Below are 22,431 nucleotides of genomic sequence, written 5' to 3'. Positions count from 1 at the left end.
TTCAGTGTTCCAAGATTCATTGATTATGCACCATATCCAGTGCTCCATGCAATCCGTGCCCTCCTTAGTACCCACCACCAGGCTCACCCAACCCCCCAACCCCCTCCCCTCCAAAACTCTCAATTTGTTTCTCAGAGTCCACAGTCTCTCATGATTCATCTCCCCCTCCGATTTCCCCCAACTCTCTTCTCCTCTCCATCTCTCCCTGTCCTCCGTGTTATTCCTTATGCTCCACAAATAAGTGAAACCATATGATAGTTGACTCTCTCTGCTTGACTTATTTCACTCAGCATAATCTCCTCCAGTCCCGTCCATGTTGATTCAAAAGTTGGGTATTCGTCCTTTCTGATGGAACCATAATACTCCATTGTGTATATGGACCATATCTTCTTTATCCATTCATCCATTGAAGGACATCTTGGCTCTTTCCACAGTTTGGCAATTGTGGCCATTGCTGAACATTAGGGTACATGTGGCCCTTCTTTTCAAAGCATCTGTATCTTTGGGGTAAATACCCAGTAGTGCAATTGCAGGGTCATAGGGAAGCTCTATTTTTAATTTCTTGAGGGATCTCCACACTGTTCTCCAAAGAGGCTGCACCAACTTGCATTCCCACCAACAGTGTAAGAGGGTTCCCCTTTCTCCATATCCTCTCCAACACACGTTGTTTCTTGTCTTGTTAATTTTGGCCATTCTGACTGGTGTAAGGTGGTATCTCAATGTGGTTTTGATTTGAATCTCCCTGGTGGATAATGATGATGAACATTTTTTCATATGTCTCTTAGCCATTTGTATGTCTTCTTTGGAGAAGTGTCTGTTCATGTCTTTTATTCATTTTTTGATGAGATTATCGGTTTTTTGGGTGTCGAGTTTAAGGAGTTCTTTATAGATCTTGGATATCAACCCTTTGTCTGTAGTGTCATTTGTGAATATCTTCTCCCATTCCTTGGGTTGCCTCTTTGTTTTGTTGACTGTTTCCTTTGCTGTGCAGAAGCTTTTTATTCTGATGAAATCCCAAAGGTCATTTTCGCTTTTGTTTCCTTTGCCTTTGGAGACATGCCTTGAAAAAAGTTGCTGTGGCCAATGTCAAAGAGGTTACTGCCTATGTTTTTCCTCTAGGATTTTGATAGACTCCTGCCTCACATTGAGGTTTTTTTTTTTTTTAATCTATTTTGAGTTTATCTTTGTGTGTGATGTGAGAGAATGCTTGAGTTTCATTCTTCTACACATAGCTGTCCAACTTGCCCAGCACCATTTATTGAAGAGACTGTCTTTTTCTCACTGTATATTTTTTCCTGCTTTGCCCCAGATTATTTGATCATAGAGTTGCGGGTCCATATCTGGGCTCTCTACTCTGTTCCACTTGTCTATGTGTCTGTTTTTATGCCAGTACCATGCTGTCTTGGTGATCACAGCTTTGTAGTAAAGCTTGAAATCAGCAATGTGATGCCCCAGGTTTGTTTTTCTTTTTCAACATTTCCTTAGCAATTCAGGGTCTCTTCTGGTTCCATACAAATTTTAGGGTTTTTTGTTCCAGCACTTTGAAAAATACCGGTGGAATTTTGATCAGAATGTTATTGAAAGTGTAGATTGCTGTTGGCAGTATAGACATTTCAATAATTTTATTCTTCCGATCCATGAGCATGGGGTTCTTTTCTATCTTTTTGTGTCTTCTTCAATTTCTTTCATGAGTGTTCTGTAGTTCCTCAAGTACAGACCCTTTACCTCTTGGGTTAGGTTCATTCCCAGGTATGCTATAGTAAATGGAATTGATTCTCTCATTTCCCTTTCTATATTTTCATTGTTAGTGTATAAGAAAGCAACTGATTTCCGTACATTGATTTTGTATCCTACCACATCACTGAATTGCTGTATGAGTTCTAGTAGTTTGGGGGTGGAGTCTTGGGTTTTCCACATAAAGTATCATGTGAGAGATTGAGAGAGAGAGATTGACTTCTTTGCCAATTTGAATGCATTTTATTTCTTTTTGTTGTCTGATTGCTGTTGCCAGTAGGACTTCTAGTATATGTTGAACAACAGTGGTGAGAGTGGGCATCCTTGTTGTGTTCCTAATCTCAAAGGGAAGGCTGTCAGTTTTTCCCCATTGAGAATAATATTTGCTGTGGGTTCTTCATTTTATGAAGTTGAAGAATGTTCCCTCTATCCCTATATTTTGAAGAGTTTTAATCAGGAATGGATGCTATATCTTGTCAAATGCTTTTTCTTCATGAATTAAAAGGACCATGTGGTTCTTCTCTCTTCTCTACTGATAAGTTCTATCACATTAATTGACTTGTGAATGTTGAACTACCCTTGCATCCCAGGGATGAATCCCACCTGGTCATGGTGGATAATCTTTTTAATGTACTGTTGAATCCTGTTAGCTAGGATCTTGTTGAGAATCTTGGCATTCATATTCATCAGGGATATTAGTCTGAAATTCTCCTTTTTGAAGGGGTCTTTGCCTGGTTTGGGGATCAGGCTAATGCTGCCCTCTATGAAGGCAGATTTCATAGAAACAGTCTGTAAGTTTTCCTTCTGTTTCTATTTTTTGAAAGAGCTTCAGGAGAATAGGTGTTATTTCTTCTTTGAATGTTTGCTAGAATTCTCCAGGGAATCAGTCAGGTCCTGGACTTTTGTTTTTTGGGAGGGTTTTGATCACTGTTTCAATCTCATTACTAGATATTCTTCTATTCAGGTTGTTGATTTCTTCCTGTTTCAGTCTAAGAAGTTTATAGGTTTCCAGGAATGCATCCATTTCTTTTATGTTGATTAAATTATTGGCATATAGCTGTTAATAATTTCTGATAATTTTTTCTATTTCCTTAGTGTTAGTCATGATGTCTCTTCTTTTATTCATACTTTTATTAATTTGGGTCCTCTCTCTTTACTTTTGGATTAATTTGGCCAGTGGTTTATCAATATTATTAATTCTTTCAAAGAGCCAGCTCCTGTTTTCATTGATGTGTTCTACTGTATCTCTATTTTCTTTTTTTAATTTTTATTTATTTATTTGACAGAGAGAGATCACAAGTAGGCAGAGAGGCAGCCAGAGAGGGAGAGAGGAGGAAGCAGACTCCGTGCTGAGCAGAGAGCCAGATGCGGGACTTGATCCCAGGACCCTGAGATCATGACCTGAGCCGAAGGCAGCGGCTTAACCGACTGAGCCACCAGGCGCCCTTTTTTTTTTTAATTTTTTTTAAGATCTTATTTATTTATTTATTTATTTGACAGACAGAGATCACAAGTAGGCAGAGTGGCAGGCAGAGAGAGAGAAGAGGAAGCAGGCTCCCCACTGAGCAGAGAGCCCGATATAGGGCTCGATCCCAGGACCCCAGGATCATGACCTAAGCTGAAGGCAGAGGCTTTAACCCACTGAGCCACCCAGGTGCCCTGTATCTCTATTTTCTAACTCATTGATCTCTAATCTTAATTATTTCCCTTCTTGTGCATGGGATAGGCTTAATTTATTGTGTATTTTCCAATTTCTTAAGGTGTAAAGAGACTTGGTGTATTTGGAATTTTTAAATTTTTTTGAGTGAGGCTTGGATGGCTATGTATTTCCCCCTTAGGACCACCTTTGCCGTATCCCATAGGTTTTGGACTGAAATGTCTTCCTTCTCATGTTTTCCATGAATTCAGTTCTTCTTTGATTTCCTGGTTGATCCAAACATTCTTGAGCAGGATATTCTTTAGCTTCCAATGTGTGTTTTCCTTCCAAACTTTTTCTTATGGTTGAGCTCCAGTTTCAAAGCATTGTGACCTAAGAATATGCAGGGAATAATCTCAATCTTTTGGTATCAGTTGAGCCCTGATTTGTGACACAGTATGTGGTCTATTCTGGAGAAATTTCCATGTGCGCTCAAGAAGAATGAGTATTCAGTTGTTTTAGGGTGGAACGTTCTGTGTATATATATGGGGGTATAAGTATTTATGATTGTTAGATCTTTGTGGATAAACTCTTTAAGAATGATGTAGTGTCCTTCTGTATCTCTCACTACAGTCTTTAGCTTAAAATCTAATTTATCTGATATGAGAATTGCTATACCAGTTTTCTTTTGAGGTTCATTGGCATGAAAGATGTTTCTCAATCCTTTCACTTTCAGTCTGGATGTATCTTTAGGTTCCAAATGTGTGGACTGCATATGATTGGGTCCTGTCATTGTATCCAGTCAGCAACCCTGTGCCATTTTATGGGAGCATTTAGGCTATTCACATTGAGGGTGATTATTGAAAGATAAGTTATTGACATCATATTGCCTGTGAAATCCTTGTTTCTAAAGATTGTCTCTGTAAATTTGTGTTCTGTGTCACTCTTGGGTTCTTTTCTTCCTTTATAGAAACCCCCTTAATATTTCTTGTAGTGCCAACTTGGTGGTCACATACTCTTTCAAACCTTGCTGGTCTTGGAAGCTCTTTATCTCTCCATGCATTTTGAATGTCAGCCTTGCTGGATAAAGTATTCTTGGCTGCATGTTCTTCTCATTTAGTGTCCTGGATATGTCTTGCCAGTTCTTTTTGGCTTGCCAGTTTCTGTGGACAGGTCTGGTGTTATTCTGATGGACCTTCCTCTGTACATAAGGAATCTCTTTCCCCTAGCTTCCCTTAGGAACTCTAGTCCAAAATTATGATTTGTGAATTTCACAATTAAGTGTCTGGAGGTCTTTCTAGATTCACTGATTTTGTGGGGTATCCCTTCTGCCTCTAGGACACAAATACTTGTTCCATTCCCTAGACTAGGGAAATTTTCATCTAGAATTTATTCATCTATATCTTCTAGTCTCCACACCCTCAGGGTTCTCAGTAATTCTGAGGTTGGAATACTTCATGGTGTCATTTATTTCCCTAATTCTGTTTTCATGGCTTCTAAGCTGTTTGTTGCAGGCCTCCTCCTGATCCTTCTTTTCTATCAGTTTGTCTTCCAGATCACTAATTCAGTTTTCTTCCTCAGTTACCCTAGCTGTTAGAGTGCTTAGATTAGATGGGATCTCATTGGTAGCATTTTTTAGTACTGCCAGATCAGCCCTCCCTTCCGCCCTTAGAGTTTCTGTATTACAACTAATGGTCTTCTCCAGCCTAGCCATTGCCTGGATTATTGTTAGCCTGAATTCCCTTTCAGACATACTGTTTATGTCCATAGCCAATAGCTCTGATGGAGAGGGCATAGTCTTCTGTTGGGTGTTCCTCCTCCTAGTCATTTTGGTGAGAGGTGGTTGAGGGGATGTGTAGCTGAATATATCAGCCAGAATCCAGGCAAGGTGCACCCTGGAATGTTTCAGAGCAACTGGCAGTCACCACCAAAAAGAAAGAAAAAAGAAAAAAGAGAGAGAGAAAGAGAAAAAGAAGAAACCCAGCCAAGATGAGCCCCCAAAGTAAGATTTATAAGGTACATAAACAAAAATGAACAAACAAAAAGACCAACGAAAGTAAAAGATAAAAAGAAGAAAGAAAGCTCCAGCCAAAATGAACCCCAAGAAGAAGGTTGTATAGTACAAAAACAAATACACTGAAGCACTAACAGAAGAAGAAGGTGGGAAGATGGTTATAAACCCTTGATGGGAGCGAGGAAAGCTATTTTGGTTCTTCCTGGGTGAATTTTGTTGTCTTTGTTAAAGGACTCAACTTTCCAGAGATATAGGGGAATTAAAACTGGTTTATATATAGGCATAGTATTGAATAAGGAGAATGTATTACTTGAAGCTTATATTTATATGCATAAAAGAAAGAAAGAAAAGAAAAAGAAACACAGGTATATGTACAAAAAAATTCAAGATAAAAAGTTATTATGGAATATGTATTAAACCTCTAGTTGTAATGGTAAGTAGGTTAAAAAAATTAAAAGAACAAGAATCATGAGAATGAATTTAGAAAAAAAAAAAAGAAAAGAAGAAGAAAGAAAAGTTGTCTCTATGAAATATACAGGTTTGGGGGCAATACTGGGAACTTATTTTCCCCTGATGTTGGGGTTTTACAGTATGGGGACCCTGTAGAGATTTTCCTCTTGTTGTTTTAGCTTGTCTTCTGGGGGAGGGGCCTGCTGCCCCCCCCACCCTCCGCAGTCTTGCTTGGGCTGAGTCGCCCTGCCCCCTCTTAAGGGGCTGGGCTCTGTGGAAATGGTTTTTTAGGCTTTTGTTCTCTGGAGGTTTCTGTTCTTTGGCAGCTTTTTGCGGCTTTTTAGAGGTTTATTAGAAAGTAAGTTGTCCGCACCCAGACCTCTGTCTTGAAGAGAAGCCTCAGTCTGCTCCCCTCTGGGTGGTCCAGAACACAAAGACTCCTCCTCTGCCAACTCCTGCTGAGCACTGCAGCCTGCCTCAGGCAGTGCACATCCCCAGCCACCGTCCCAGTGGTTGCCCAAGGCCCCCGCTCTGCACCCCCATGCCACTAAAACCAGGAGCAGTATTGGTGAGCCCCATCCTGGGTGGCTGCTGCTGTCAGCACTGTGGTCTGCGGTTCAGGCCCATGCTGGGTGCGCTTAAGGTTCAGGTCCCGGAAGGCTTTGGGCTGAAGGACCCCCACCTGACACCACACCGGGATCTCTCAGGGGTGGGCTGGGAGCATTCCGACTGCACTCAGACCCCTCCGCCAGTCGTAGAAGGCCGCAGGTCCAGAGACCACTGGCCGGTGTCCACACCAGGTTCTCTCAGTCGGAGTTGGGAGTGCGCCCAGCTGAGCAGGGGTGCAAGCAGTGGAAAGCGGGGGGCTCGGGGACCATGCACTGGAGGCCCCGCTGCACTCTCTCTGGCACGGGTGGTCGCCGGTGGTGACCGTCCCAGGACTGCGGGCTTAGGCCTGTGCCCATGACCACCGGATTCCCCCAGTTGCCCCTTAAGATCATTTGCTCTTTTTGAGTGCTCTTAACCAGACTCCAAATTATTGCTGGTCCCAACCACAGGGCACTTTCCTGCTCGGGTATTTCTTTCCAATAGGTCGCTTCTGGTGGCTCCCTCCCCCTTCTATTTATCCTCTGATATCAGTCCAATTGCTTCCAGTACATTTTACCTCTCACTGGTGTCTTCTGCCCCCGTAGAGATCCAGAAGTGTATAATCCTACATCTCAGGCTGATTTCATGGGTGTTCAGAGTGTTCTGGTAGATAATTAGCTCACTTTAGGAAACCAGTTGAAACAGGGTCTCCTACTTCTCTGCCATCTTGCCCCTTCTCCTACCCATAAAAATATTATCATGAAGTTTTTATACTCACATTTTATTAATCATAATGTTCTGTGTCTTTGCAAACAAAATATACTTGCTTCTCATTATTTGCTGCTTTTGTATTTGCAAATTCACCTCCTCGCTAGAATTTGTTTATAAGCCCCACACAAATACTTGGGGCACTTTTTGCTGTAACAGAGTAGTGAAATCGGAGTTCCTCTTGGGGCATGCTCCCAGATGAGGCTGAAGGAGATGGTGCTCTGCCTTCTTGTTTCTGCTCTCATGTTACAAGCAATGGTCTTTTTCTCTGTCTGTTCAGTTGCCACATTTTTCACATTTTTGTACCTTTTTTTTTTTTTTTTTTTTTGGCAATTTCCCTGTTTAAAATAGTTCCCAAGTGTAATGCTAAAGTGCTGTGTTGTGTTCCTAAATTCACAGACACTATGCTATGCCCTCCTGGGGAGTATAGATATGTCAATAGGCTTTATCCAGGCACGAGCTGGCTGTTGGCCATGAGTTCAATGTTACCAAATCAACAATATATATTAATATATTTTTAAACAAAAACAACCAAAAAAGTTATATTTTGTTGAGTTGATGAAAATGTTGTGACCAGAGGCTCATAGGAACTTAACTGCAGATTTCTCCTGGGAGCAGTGGTTTAACATTTGCTAATTCACTATTCCTAGCAAATTTACAGACCATGGCTAACATGAATAATGAGAATTGACTATATAGATATAATTTTAAAGTCTTTAAGAAATACCTTATAATCAGGAGCTCTAAGTGTTAATATATTTTTTCTGTACTAAACTATCATTAAAATTATTTTTAATATGTAATTAACATACACATATATTGTACTTATTAAGTCAGTTTTATAGTGTGGGCAATTAGGTAGGAAAAAACAGAGGGAAAAAAAAGATGGAATGAGGGAGATAGAGGAATTATACCTTTATTTTTTACCATGTGCCAGGAAAAGAAAGGAATTAAAAATAGGGAACAGAAATGGAGGAAGAGAAAAAGATCAGAGGATGAATGAAGAGAGAAGTGGGTAGAACCAAGGGGCCAGAGGAAAGGAAAAGGGATTTTACTATATATTTAGAGGGAGTGAAATGTGGAAAGAATTACACCTACCTGCAAAATGGAAGTCACTGGGAATGCACACACACATACACACACATGCATTTTAAAAATGTCTAAAATGTATAAATCAAAATTCTTATTCATTTTTTAAAAAACAGAGAACTTAATTTTTATTGTTTTATTGAAATCTATCACATACCATACAATTAACTTGAAGTATACAATTCAACCATAAAAGACCTCCTTCCCATAAGACCTCCTCCCTTTCCCCTCCCCCTCCCTGGTCCTAGGCAATACTGATCTACTTTCTATCTCTGTAAATTTGCCTGTCTTGGACACTTCATCGAAATGCATTCATACACTGTGTGATCTTCTGTGACCCACTTCTTTTTTTTCTCCCACTTTATTGAGGTCATAATCAACAAAAAGAAATTTTGTACATTTCAGGTAATGTTCTGGTATACACAGACATTGTAAAATGACTACCACAATCAAGCTGATTAACACATCCTTCACCTCACATAGTAATGGTTTTTTGGGGTTTTTTTGGTATGTATGGTGAGAACACTTAAAATCAATTCTTGTAGCAAATTTCAAGTATATCATATAGTATTATTAACTATAGTTACCAGACTGTTCATTAACTCTCCAGAACAATCCTTAATCAATTGATTGATTGTTCTGTGGAAGTAAATGTCCAATATTGTTATTAGGGATAAATTTTAGTGATGAGAAGTTTATGGGAATTATATCACCCAGTGGAAAAGAAGTGTTAGAAGCTGTGCGACTTTGTGTTTATGATTTGTCTTGTTTTAAGAAATCCTGCAAAGGAAAAATAGTGCATCAAGCTGGTAAAGAAGAACCTTTATGTTCCAAAATTATTCTTTCCTCAGTCAAGTTGATTTGGTGCATTCCTTTTAAAATATGGATGCTTAGTACATTTATACAGGAATTGTGATCAATTAGAAATAGAACCCCTGTGAAAATGTATGATTAAAGATGTCATTTAATTCACATGAAAATATCACCCAACCTACAAAGTAATTGGGTATATTTTAAGAACGTATTTTATTACGTTAAATGAAAGAGTCTCTGCTTCTCCCAGGTTGTGTCATTTGCATTTACCCACATATGTTTCCTTTTAAAGGTAAATGAAATGGGTCCTTGGACTGTGTGGTCTTATACCCTATCCACGGTACAGTAAATCACATGCTGGGCAATACTGAAACGTATTCGTAACTCATGTAATCCTCATGCTTGAATTTGCAGGCCACCTTGACACAGATGCAAATAGAAATGATTTTGTAAATTACTGAGGTACCTAATTCAATCACATTCAATTATATGGTCATGTATGAGTAAATCTCATCCTGATAATTATATATGAGTAATCATGGTATTCAGAATCATAGTGTAGTTAACTATCTAAATTAGATCGAAAGAAATATCTATTTTGGATTGCATAGAACAAGTTTCATCTAACATTGAAAGGTCAGGCTAAAGACATTTTTAAATGGCACTTCCAAAAACTGCAGTGCTTTTATTGCCAAAAGACAGTAAAAAATGCACTTCTCCACATAATTTTGCATGCAAAAAAGGAAATCAAAGAAATAAATTTCAGTTTCATCTTTTAGCTGAATGTCAGTGATCAGCAGGAATCTTTGCCTCAATGTGTCTTCCTTAATAGCTTTGCGAGATGGTAGACCCACATGCTTCTGGTCTTTTTGAATGTGTTAACTTTCCTTTTCTAGTTCCCAGCGATGCCTTTGGCGCTTTCTGACTTTTGGCTTGCTGAGCCCCCAAACCAAAAAGTTACGCGAACACTTGGTTTGAGACTGGTCTTCTGTGAAAACAGTTACCCTGTGAGAAGTGGTTTGTTCAAGGAATCCATGGTAGTTCCAGACCCCATGGAGGTCCTTATTGCCTGGTTCACTCACTGGTCATGTCTGTCTCTTAGCCCAGTTTCTTTTGGCCTAAGCATAACTAGGAATAGTATGACTTATGCCTACAGTTTCAAAAACACAATAGGACGGGGAGAGCCTTTAGCCACAGTTTGCTAGACGACCACAAGATGGGGCTAAATTATAAGTAAGCCTGCTAATTTGGGGCTCTGTGAGAGCAAGCAGTTACCTCATTTTATTTTTGCCCTTCGTGCTGAGGTTGGGGAGGGAGGCTGAGTTTTTAACAATGTAAAGCTTACACATTTTAACTAGCAATCGAAATATTTTGAAACCAACTCTGAAAGAAGTATTTCTTCTTTCCAAATGATCTTAATTTTAGTGGATGTAGATCATTTTTTTCTTGCCAAATGTGTGTGTCTGAGTTTTTGCATTTACTATATAGACACCTTAAATTATTGTACTGACTGATTATGCCTCCTCATGTATAGCATAAAATGGTACTTCTAAAGAGATTTTTTATAGTCTTCCTTAAGATAAAATACCTTGTCCTAGCTTTCTTTCCCCATTCCTTCCCCTCTTTTCTCCCTCTCCCTTCCTATCCCTCCTCCTCCTCCTCCTCCTTCTTTTTCTGTCTCCTTTTCCATCTGTCTCCCATTTTTACCAGATGACTAATATGCTAAGGGTGTTTTTTTCATTTCCTATATCTCCTCCTACCACTGAACGCGAAGGCTCAGCTAGCCGTGCGCCGATGGAAATGAGGGGGTTCTGTGGGTCACAAGGAGCAGGCATTGGAAGGGTTTGGGGGGGTCTGCTCTTATGTGCCCAATGTCGATGAAAATTAAATTATATTGATAATCATTCATTAATCAACTATTCATTGAACACGACTCTGAGCTAGGTATTATCTTATATAAATGCATTCGTTTTTGAGTATGTGTTACTTAATTATAGCTATAAGTATACATTAAGTTAATAGGACAGACATGGGTTCTTTTATAATCCAGTTTTTATAAACACACGGATAAATATTCTGGAGAATATATTTGTCTGTGGGGCCAACATCCAAGTCCAGATATGGACATTTCATCCCCCGAGGAAGTCCTCTCGTGTCCCTTCTGTCTATTTCAAGGCTTTTCCCCCTGAGCGCCCCGTGCCTGCAGCAACTATCCTGATTTCTATCCGTATAGATTAGTTTAGCCTTTTCTTGAACGTCACAGACATAGAGTGTGCTTTTTAAATATGTGACTTACTTCACTCAGCATAGCATTTTTGCAGTTTATCCATATTGTTGGGTAAATCAATAATGTGATTTTTTATTGTAATATTCTGTTGTATAAGTATACCACAAATCGCTTGTGTATTCTACTGGGGGATACTTTAGTTACTTACGGTGTTTGGCTATCACCACTAAGGATGTTGTGAACATTCTTGTACACACATCTTTTGCAGACATATACCTTCATTTCTTGGGGATATATAACTGAACGTGGAATTGCTGGATTGTAGCATACGTGTGTTTCTAACTCTATAAGAAATTGCCAATAGACTTACAAGGTGTTTATACCATTTTATCCCCCAACAATAATATAACAAGTTTCCACTCCCTCCACATCCTCAGCAGCATTTAGGAGACCGCGTTGTAATTTTAGCCACATTAGGGGGTATAAAGTAGCATTTCACTGTGAAGTTGCAGAGGTAAGTCAAATGCTAGCGATACCAACTGTAGCCATGGAGGGCGTGGTGGGGAAATTTGGGAGGGCGTGGTGGGGAAACTTGGTCAAGAGTGAAAAGAGGAATCTCGTAGAGAAAAAACAAAGTAGCATCCGGATAAGATTATTGGTGAGAGGGGATAGATGATCCGAGTCCTTCACGGTGAGTAGCCAAGTAAGACAGCCAAGTAAGACAAGTAAGCCAAGTCATTAAAAGTGCAGGTGGGGGGCGCCTGGGTGGCTCGTGGGTTAAGCCACTGCCTTCGGCTCAGGTCATGATCTCAGGGTCCTCGGATCAAGTCCCACATAGGGCTCCCTCCTCAGCAGGGAGCTTGCTTCCCTCTCTCTCTCTCTGCCTGCCTCTCTGTCTACTTGTGATCTCTCTCTGTCAATTTAATAAATAAAATTAAAAAAAAAAAAGTGCAGGTGGGAGCAGGGAGAGACAGCACCTATGCGGTGTACTTAGCTCTGTGTAGCCCAGTTGGTAGTTGGAATGTTCGAATTGATAGCCCAGAACCTCTTCTTTGTCTAATTCATATAGTACCTTAAACTGTTGGTTATACTCTGTTAGAGTCATTAACCCACTGAGCCACCCAGGCGCCCCTCTGTTAGAGTCATTAAACCTAGTTATAGAAGACATTTCATCCTGAAGAGTATATCCTAATATATACTTTGTCGTTTACACAGTCTCACTTACAGATGGGATATTCTCTTTTGAAATCATCTTTTAATTTTTTAATCTTTTTCTTCTCCTAGTAAGATAAACATAATATCTTCTCCTAGTAAGATAAACATAATATCTACTTAAAGTAAAATACAGAATTTATTGCAATCATAGATCATCAAAACATTTTTTTTTAAGATTGTTATTTATTTATTTGACAGAGATACAGAGAGAGCACAAGTAGAGCAGCAGAGAACCAGGCTCCCCATAGAGCAGGGACCCCGATGAGGGGCTCTATCCCAGGGCCCTGGGATCATGACCTGATCTGAAGGCAGATGCTTAACTGACTGAGCCACCCAGGCGTCCCGGTCATCAAAACATTTTAGCGGACTTTTATTAGCCATAGATATGATCGGTTAATCTATTTAGATCTTGGCATTAAAAAATCTCTTATCACTGTACTTACATTTCACAATCTCAAATGGTAAATTCTGAATTTTAAAACTTGCCAATGAACTTTATAAAAACATAAACATTTGGGGTGCTTGGGTGGTGCAGTTGTTTGAGTGATTGACTCTTGGCCTCAGCTCAGGTCTTGATCTCAGAGTTGTTCGTTCAGGCCCTGCATGGAGCCTACTTAAAAAACAATAAAATAAAATAAAAAATAAACACTTACTTTGGGATAATTTTAGATTTATGGAAAAGTTATGAAGATAATACAAGGGTCCCATATATCCTTCACTCAGATTTCCCTAACGTTAAAAACTTACATAATCGTGCTATGATTTCTAAAACTAAGAAGTTACCATTGACACTTGACCACCTCAGCATTTATCTTAGACTACACCCCGCCAACTGCTATTTGTAATTTCTTTCTCTGATAGTGAGAAACCTAGATCCTATTTATCTAGCACTTATAAGCTTGTTTTTTTCAATCCTAGTAGACATAAAAAATAGTTTCAGAATGTTAACTGATACTCCTCTGAGAAGCAAATTCACTAAGTAGCTAGCGTGCTGTGTTTATGTGCAGTTTCTTTTTTTAAGATTTTATTTGTTTATTTGAGAGAGAGAGAAATCAAGAGAGAGAGCAGGCATAAGCAGGGGGAATGCCAGGCAGAGGGGGAGCGAGACGCAGACTCCCTCCTGAGCAAGGATACTGATGTGGGACTCGATTTCAGGATGCTGGGATCATGACCTAAGCCAAGGGCAGATGCTTAACCAACTGAGCCACCCAGGCATCCCTGTAAAAATACTGTTTTGTTACTTAGGTAAACTCTCTTTACCTCCACTGCCTTCATGGAGGTTAAGTCATATGTTTTTATTATAAGTAATTCATTAAGGCCTTCATTTGTTGTATCCAGATACTTACTCTTTTCTCCGTCGCTCTTCTTTTGTTGAGTTCTACATATGTTCTGGTGTATAGGTACTCTTTATGTTTTCAAGAGATTTTAGTAGCCAAAGTAGAGTGGTCCTGGGCAGAGTAGCTGGATATGAATCTGAGGACTGACTCACGTACTTAACCTTCTCAGTGGAATTTAAGGTTTAATATGGACTTTTCCCTCACAGAAGTAGAATGTTCTCAATGGCTTGGGAAACACCTGGGCTTGAAATACAGTGGGAAATGCCAGTGTTATGAAAGGCACAAGACTGATGGAAAATACATACCCTGTGTCAGACATTCCTCCTGGAGTTCTTCTTTTGGTGGACACAGGTGTTATAGGCTTGACAAATCATTGCTAGAGCATTGGACTAATTTTTCAAATGAATGAATATGAGTTTTTAGTCTGAAAACTATCTCCACCACAAGTACTTTTTCCACTAATTCTTTAGACCATTCCTTTGATTATTTGCCATCTTTTATCTTTTTTTTAATGTTTCCACATTTGACTCTTTTTTCTTTACCTGTAGGTCCTAATATTTTCACCACTTAAAAAAAAAAAAGACATAAAAAAAGCTAGAAATAAAACCCAACTTACATACCCAAAGCTATTTTCCACTTTTCACCAGCAATCAATCCAGCTGGTTAAACCAGATTATAGTCCACTGATGTTACTCCAGTGATGGTTACTAATGTCAGGGTCTCTGAGGCATTTCTCCTTTCATAGTGAATTTTGGCCATCTGGGGTCTTACTCCCTGTCAGTTATTATGTTGTTGTTACTGTGCCTGCCTGAATTTTTCTTTTTCTGTGCATTTTTCTATGCTGTAGGGCTTTGTTCTTGCTTTTTTTTTTTTTTCTTTCTTCTATAGATTTTCTTCCTTCACATGTTCCAATTCCTTGGCCATCCTGTAGTATTTGATGCATACCCAGGACCTTTATTGGTTGGCTGTCACTTGTCAGAATAGTTGGGGAATATACATTTGTCCATATAAAGAAGTTATTAGGGGCGCCTGGGTGGCTCAGTGGGTTAAAGCCTCTGTTTTCGGCTCAGGTCATGATCCCAGGGTCCTGGGATCGAGCCCCGCATCGGGCTCTCTGCTCCTCGGAGAGCCTGCTTCCTCCTCTCTCTCCGTCTGCCTCTCTGCCTGCTTATGATCTCTGTCTGTCAAATAAATAAATAAATCTTTAAAAAAAAATAAAGAAGTTATTAGTAGACCACTCTGCCATGCTTGACTGTTTTCTCCTCCATTCCTAAAATTCTATGACTTGACATTCACTTAATTCTGTCTGGTCTTTGTCTGATCAGTTTTCCTCTTTCTCTTCTGCTCTTAAAATTGGGTGTTGCTCAGGTATTTTGTTTCTATTTTCCCAGTAGTCTCTCCCTGCCTTGGTTTCCTTATTGCTGATTTAACAAATTAACAAGTTACTTAAAGTTTCGTTAGTTACTTACAACTTAGTGGCTTAAAATAGCACAGATGAGCCTGGGTGGCTTAGTCCATTAAGTGTCTGCCTTCATGATTTCAAGGTCCTGGGGTCGAGCGCTCCCACCTTGGTGGGCTCCCTGTTCCGAGGGGGTCTGCTTCTCCCTCTCCTTTTGCCCTGCCCTCCCCACACTCTAGCTCATTATCTCTCTCTCTCTCAAATAACAAACAAACAAAACCCAGCACAGATTCTTTGGGCTGGGGCAGGGGCATTATTCAGCCTCCAGCAGTCTTATCAGTCGCCTTTATTCTTCTGGTGTTGATTAAAACCCAAATGTTAATGACTCCCACCTCTGCATCTCCTATCCAGCTTGCTCTCCTGCCTTCAAGATCCATATTATCTCCCTGCTTGCTCAACGTTTTCCTCTGAATCTATTTCCAATTCAATTATAAGAAAGAGACCTTATCATCTTCACCAGACCATATCCTCTTCCTGTGTTCTCTTCATCCGTAGACGGTCTCCAAAACTGAAACAGGGGGTCATTCTTAAATCTCAGCCCTCTCTCACTGCCTGTATTAAATCAGCTGCTGTGTCCTGCTAACTTAACTTCTCTGTACTCCTCTAATCTTTCCGCTCTAATTCATCCTTATATTCACTTATCAGTTTTCTCATTTGCAAAATGGAGTGACAGTGCGAAATCCTGTTTTTAAAAAAGATTTATTTATTTTATTTGAGAGAGGGGAAAAAAAAAATTCAAGGTGGGGGAGGGCCAGAGGGGATGGGAGAGAGCACGTCAACCGGACTCCCTGCTGGGCGCAGAGCCCCACAGGGGGCTCGATCCCACGATCCCAAGATCCCAAGATCAAGACCTGAGCTGAAACCAAGCCTTAGTCTTAACAACCTGAGCCAGGCAGGCACCCCTATGGCTGTCGTTCTTGTAGGCATTATTATGCCACCTTTACAGATGAAGAAATTGAAGTGTAGGGAGACGAGGACCTTGTGTAAGGTTACCTAGTGAGAGAACTGGGATTTAACCATGGGGTCCAGCTTCTTTGGCTCTGTTAAACTCCTCTTACCTTTTCTGGGTTACTCCAATAGCCTCTGAACTGTTTTCCTTGATAACAGTTTAGGCTCTTCAAGGTGGTTCTTCATGGAGTCATATGATCTTTTAAATATGCAAATGTGACTCCTCACTGAGATATACCAGGGCCCCTGAGATCAGGACCTCTCTTCCTCTCCTGCCCTCTCCTGCCAAGCCCTGCTTTTATTCCACACTTCCACAACGTGGAGCTCCTTGTATTTCTTGATGCACACCTGCTGTTCTCAAGTTTGTGGCTTTAATCTGGTTAGTCCATTGCCTAGAATACCCAGCCCTTAACAGCACCGCCTTCAAAGTCCTATTGGTTCTGTGAAATTCAGCCCAGACATCTTCACTCCAAGAAGGCATTTGAACTTCTTTTTCTTCTGTATTTGTATTAGGTACTTCTCTGTATCATATGTGTATCTCCATTACTAAACCTACCATTAAAAAATGTTTGTCATTTTGTGTGTGTATTTCTTCCAAGCTGTTTTTTGTTTTTGTTTTTAAACTTGATTTCTGGATCCTTGAAGAAAAGACTGTTATACTCCTTTTTCTTTATAACACCTAGTCTAGTCCCTGATACAAAATGTTTATGAATGCTTGTAGAGGAAAGAATGAATCAAAAGGTATATGTTGGTTTTATTATTTATTTCTCAATAAAACCAGAAATAGTCCTTGTGTTTTCTGCATGGAACCATTATCTCTAAGTCTTTATTTTATTTATTTATTTATTTATTTAAGATTTTATTTATTTATTTGACAGACAGAGATCACAAGTAGGCAGAGAGGCAGGCAGAGACAGAGAGAGGGGGAAGCAGGCTCCCCGCAGAGCAGAGAGCCCAATGCGGGGCTCCATCCCAGGACCCCGGGATCATGACCCGAGCCAAAGGCAGAGGCTTTAACTCACTGAGCCACCCAGGCACCTCATCTCTAAGTCTTTAAATAATAATCGTAGTAAAGGCAATTACCATGCTGGAGAAAAGGAAACTTAATTCCATCCTTGATATGGATTCCTGTTTTTTTTTTTTTTTAAAGACTTTATTTATTTATTTGACAGAGAGAGATCACAAGTAGGCATAGAGGCAGGCAGAGAGAGAGAGGAGGAAACAGGCTCCCTGCTGAGCAGAGAGCCCGATGCGGGACTCGATCCCAGGACCCTGAGATCATGACCTGAGTCGAAGGCAGCAGCTTAACCCACTGAGCCACCCAGGCGCCCTGGATTCCTGTTTTTATAAGAAATTGTTTTACACAAAATAACAAAAACAAATCATGACATTAACATTAAATAAGAGGAACAATGCTTTTATTACCCTTAAGAAAGCATTTTCTATTTTTTCCTGTTTAAATAAGTTGAAGGTTTAATGCAGAGCAAATATAAAGAACCTCTTTTCACACAATTTAGATTCCTCACAACTAACTAATGGTAGAAGTGGAACGTTTTCCCGTTTGTATATGTATCCATTCAAGATGAAATTATCAATAACTTGTTCCAAATGATCAGTTTATGTAACCGAAATACGTCTCTTTTGTAGCTTAGGAGCCAGGTAGGAATAATTTAGAGAAAAAGAAGAGCTTGTTTTTCTCTGTGACAAAACGTATAACTTTGCTTTAGAACATTGGAACTTGCCACAGTAGAATGCCAGCTTGTCCCTGACTGCTATATTTCAGGACACTTAGGTGATAATCTAACTTTGCCAGTGCTGATGTTTACTTAATTCTCAAGTGTATGAAGAATATTATGATCTATTTTATAAATTGACACTGTTTTTTTTTTTTTAGTGATGACTACTGACTTCCCTTTAAATCTGGCCAGAGTGCACAGAAATTATATTATGTCATTTGTATAATAAGAATAAGGGTATTGGTTTTTATTATTTTATGGTTTTTTGCTAATGGAAAGCTACCAACGGAAAGCCAAAAGGAAAGGTGTTCGTTTTTGAAATAGGACACCAGAAAGAGCAGGGAGAACTGAGGAAGAGATTCTGCTAAGATAACTGGAAATCAAGGACACTGAGCATCTATGAGCTCATCAGCCTGGAGACAATTAATTTTATTATGGTTCATTACATAATCTCCTGGAAAATACAAGTGCCGCGTAAACTAAGACAAATGAAGGAGCGGTGGGAGCTCCAGATGGGGAGCAAGGTGAGCGTTTCCCTCCGGGAGCTGGGATGCTTTTGGTTTTGAAAGTACTTTAATCACCCCATGGAAAGAACTGTTTAGAAGCAATTAATTGTGATATTAGATGGGATATTTGGATTTATTCTCGAAATCAAATTATTTGAAGAAGTTTTGGAGGCACTTCTGAACAGAGTAGCAAATGGTGGCTCCTGCCTTTTAAACATGGACCGTGTTTATAGGACATTTGGGGGATGACCTCTTTAAAAAAAAAGAAAGAAAGGTTTTATTTATTTATTTGAGAGAGAGAGAGAGAGCAGGAATGAGGGGGTAGAGGAAGAAGCAGAGGACTCCCCACTGAGCAGGGAGCCCACAAGGGGACTTGATCATTCCCAAGGCTCAGGTGGTGTCAGATCTCTGTCCCACTCCCCTTACCAGCCAGGCCACCCAGGCACCCCCTGAGATGACTCTTGATTTCACATCCATCTTTCCCTTGTTTTCACACGCACACGTAATGAGCACTCAGTTGTGCTGTCCCTGAGCAGAGATCCCATTTGTGAAAACGCTCATTGATGCCTTCAGGGGTGCTGCTCCCTGAGATATTCTGCGTGTTGAGCTCAGTTGGCAAACCTGACTAGTTCGCATCAGTTTTCCTCCCAGTCTGGTCATTTCAGACACAGTGTCTTCCCTCCCGTTGGCCGACGTTTGTTCTAGTCTTGTACTCATGCTGATCACATGATATCCGCCCCCCACCAGTTACCTTACAGTCATCTTGACAATTCCCAACGTTTACAGGGCCATCTTTCTATCCCTGTCCTATATTTCTATCCCTCTCTCCTCCTTTCTGACTCTAGGGCCTTCGGGACCTGGCTCATGATTGCTTTCCAAATATGATTTGCGCTTGCCTGCTAACTGAAAGGAATTCCTGGGAGCCAATCTTTTCAGCTTGTGTGGATGAACTTTCTAATGCAGCTGAGGAAACCAAAGGCAGCAAGCTCACACCCTTCCTCTGATAGGAAAGGGAAATGTATTAGATCGAATGTGAGAGCACAATGTATTCACTCTCAGTCAGTGCGGGATGATTTTTCTTGACCACTCTGGTTTTTTAGAATCGTTTTCACTGAGTCAATCACATGACTGTCTCAAGACACCAAATGAAGGGATTTTGTGTTTGTCTGGGAGGTACAAGACACATCGCTGACCCTAACACAGGAGTGGCACCTATTGAGTCTTTTGGGGGTTCCATTTTTTAGAACATGTTTTCTATAGAGGCTAGCTTTCCTCCTATTGGTTTATAATGACCGGTGTGCTTTGAAAATTGTTCCTTTTAGACGATAGGAAGCTGAAGTAGGAAGCGATGTATTTTATTGACTTGGATTATATTCTTGGATCATATCATAGGCAGATAACAGGTAGCGAGTGTGCCCCAAACTTAAGTGATACAGATGATGGTTGTCTGTATGCATTGTGCGTGTGTGTGTGTGTGTGTGTGTGTGTGTATTTGGAGGGGAGAGATCACGAAGAGATGACATACTGTAGTTTTAATCACATGCAGCTGATTTCTTGGACAACTGAGGCAGTCTGTTTTACTGATTTATGTTCTTGGAAATAATGGACTGTAGAGAGGAGTGGTTAGTTGTATAACACCATCTTAACATCACTTCCCAGGCAAAAAGTTTTTTTTCAGGGGTTGCCCGACAAAGTCCAGAGTAAAGCCTTTTCCAGTCTGGTCTTTGTTTTCTTGTTCCATTTCCCATGATCCCTCAGTATTTATTTTCTTCCCCCTTTTGGACGGTATACCCCAAATACTCTCTCCCCCATGTCTAGTTCATGCCCTTCCATTTTTTGTGATGTTCCCCATTCTTCAAAGGCCCATTCGGGTCTCATTCCATTCATATGGAAATGGAGTTCATCTTTCTTTCCTTTTTTAATTTTTTTTCTTAAATACTGGAACTTCTTTTCCATAGGACCTCAAATCTGGTCCTATTTTGTACAACCATTTAAGTTTTGATATTAAATTTTCGTTATGCTTTTTAGAGTGTAAGTTCTCCAAAGGTACGGACCATGTTTTGTCTTTTTAATGTCCACTGTGCTTTATTTATTTATTTATTTATTTGACAGAGAACACAAGTAGGCAGAGAGAGAGAGAGAGAAGCAGGCTCTGCACTGAGCAGAGAGCCCGATGCGGGGCTCGATCCCAGGACCCTGGGATCATGACCTGGGCCGAAGGCAGAGGCTTTAACCCGCTGAGCCACCCAGGCTCCCCTGTACTTGGTTTAATAATGTACCTTAAGCTCTCATATGTTGAGTATGAATGGATATGAGTGAATTAACTTAGCCATAGCGGGCATGTGCAACTGGATTAATGCAACCTATTTTTACTAGCTGAGAAAACAGCTCAGATACCATTCTTTACAAATAATGAGCCAGCCTTTTTTCCCCCTCCCCAAGGGAGTCTTTCTCAGAAACAGTCTTCTACAATAGAGCTATGAAATGAGATTTTGCAGTGCTAAGAGCTCTACCTGTGATTAACTATGTACTCTTGGACCACGGACAGGTCCCTCAATCTCAGAACACCTTCGTTTCTCTATCAACAAATGCAATAAAGTTCTTTCTTTCCCCGGTTTGACAGCAGATGTTATAGGGAATAATGAGCCCTACCTTTGCCTTTCTTGTTTTTTTTTTCTTTTCAAACAAAGAAAATTTTCAAGATTTCAGGGTCTGTTTTTAAAGGAAAAACATAAACAAGTATTTCATGAGATAATATTGTTCTGCTAAACTATTCACATATACAGCCTTTGGTAAAAAAAAATCATATGTATAAAAATGAAAAAAATATGTATAAGGAATATCAAAAGCAAATATTCTATATGTCTTTCCAGATTATTTTATTTCTTACTAGGTAGTCAAAGCTTTAGTTGATAGACAATTAGCAGGTTGAAGTATTATACATTTTCAAATCATAGAGTAATGCCCTATGCATAAATCAATCATTTAGGTAATATTCTGTACACATATTTATTATAGCAGAAAAATGACATTAAAATGCACAATTTTCATTTTACATTTGTAAGCTCTTCATGTCTATTAACTCAGTTAGTGTTTATAATCAAGATAAAAGGGAAGCTTTTTTTAAGAACTTTGAAAGGGCTGAGTAGACCGACTCCTAGTTCCTGAATGGGGCAACAACAGTTTCTCACATGCTGTGGTGAACTCACAGGAGCATAGGGGCAGATAGTGGACATTTGAGGGAAACAGACCTGTACTTCACACCTGTTGGAAACTGACTGGACTATTAGTCTGAAGTCGGTGAGAATTTTAATACTGGATGGTGCTCCATTATTTCACTCACTTCATGCATTTGTGAAGCTGGGTTTTGGAAGTTGCTGCGATAAAAAGCAAAAGCCACAGGAAAATCAGTGTAGAACAGGAAGTGGGGATGACCTTGCTCGGTCTCATCCCAAGGCTGGAGAAGCTGTGCAGTCCTCAACTTCATTAATTAGTTAGTTTAAAAAATTAATGAAATAATTACTATTATTTAAGAATGAAATCATTTTTCCCCCACTTTACATGTATTTTTATGTTCTACCCAGCTGTTAGGCTGTGGATGCTTATTACACTTCTTGGGTGCAGCTACCTTATACATTGAATTGTCAGCTACTTGTTTTGGTTTAGGGTGCTGTTAAAGTTACATAGACAACCTGAAAACCAAGAAAATTTAGGATTTTAAAAAAGATTTTATTTACTTATTTGACAGAGAGAGAGAGAAATCACAAGCAGGCAGAGAGGCAGGCAGAGGGGAGGGGAAGCAGGCTCTCCACTGAGCAGAGAGCCCGATGCGGGGCTCGATCCCGGGACCCTGGGATCATGACCTGGGCCGAAGGCAGAGGCTTTAACCCACTGAGCCAGCCAGGCGCCTC

General features: G+C 40.0%; 1 long non-coding RNA gene across 1 annotated transcript in view; it reads left to right on the top strand.

Annotated features, from left to right (window-relative positions):
- LOC309840580 overlaps positions 1 to 22,431 on the top strand; it is a 28,039-nt gene that overhangs the window by 3,634 nt on the left and 1,974 nt on the right. The gene's annotated exons all lie outside the window — the stretch shown is intronic.

Source organism: Mustela nivalis (assembly GCF_964662115.1).
Source record: "Mustela nivalis genome assembly, chromosome: 9".
Classification (NCBI taxonomy): domain Eukaryota; kingdom Metazoa; phylum Chordata; class Mammalia; order Carnivora; family Mustelidae; genus Mustela; species Mustela nivalis.
Note: the sequence above shows the minus strand (reverse complement) of the source record. Positions and strands in the feature narration are given on the sequence as shown.